Source organism: Galeopterus variegatus, unplaced genomic scaffold, assembly GCF_000696425.1.
Source record: "Galeopterus variegatus unplaced genomic scaffold, G_variegatus-3.0.2 Scaffold442, whole genome shotgun sequence".
Taxonomy (NCBI): domain Eukaryota; kingdom Metazoa; phylum Chordata; class Mammalia; order Dermoptera; family Cynocephalidae; genus Galeopterus; species Galeopterus variegatus.
The window spans coordinates 585,045-586,074 of record NW_007726553.1 but is presented as its reverse complement, the minus strand read 5'-3'; positions in this window follow the sequence as shown (position 1 = coordinate 586,074).

Genomic DNA, 1,030 nt, shown 5'->3' with positions numbered 1-1,030 from the left:
TTGCAAGATCAGTGCCTCCTGAGGTTCCCACTCCACTACTTGATTGATGAGAGTTTTATACATTTTTTGCTAGGCTCCACCCAAGTCAACTTTCCTATAGCTTTTACCCTGGATCCTAATCTGCTGCTGGAATCCATGGTGCTCCCCCTCACCCATGGCAGCCCTTCAAAGACAGCTCATAGGCATCCCCTCCCTCTTCACCCCCAGCCAAGTCATTTCTTCTTCAGGAAGAATATCCCCAGATCCCTCAGCCTTCACTGGCCACCAGTCTAGAGTCTACCCATGGCTCTCTTAAAAGGTGATGCCCAGAACTGACCACCAAACTGTCCAAGTGGGCCAAGAAGCATGTAGAATAGCAGAGCCACCCCTCTGTGCTCAGGCCTCTGTCCTCGCAGTCCTGAGCTACCCACATGTTGTTAGTAACCACATCACCTTTCTAGCTCATGAGACGCTTGTGGTTCTCTAAGAGCCCTATGTTTGTTTTTTATGGTATTGTTGCTAATGTTTCAAATGAACAGCATTCTAATATGTATCCTCAGTTTAATTTGTGGGGGTGTGGGGGGAGGCCATGAACAGGACTGAAACTATGTGATTATGTCCTGATGCTGCAGCCTGTTGCAGGCCCCCTGTGTGGCACATCTGTTATCTGTCATATTCACTGGCTCTCTGTTGGTGCCATTGTTACTGGACAACTTGATTTTCCTTCTTATACTAAAGCATTGGTCAAAATATTAAATAGGAGAGGGTCAAAGACACAACCATGGGACTGTCCACATGAGGGGTCATCTACCCACTCTGGTCCCATGATTAAATGTACTAGAAATTCCCCCAACTTCCACATTCTGCGGCACATGTTTTTCTCCATCTTGCACTCCAGAATCTCATGAGAACTCTCACTAAAGACATTGCTGAAACCTGATACATGCTACTTCCTAATTTCACTGATCTGCCAGACTGATAACTCCACAAGTAAAGGTGATTTTAGCTGGGCTGGTTCTTGGTGTACACACATCCACTCCTAGGGAGCCCT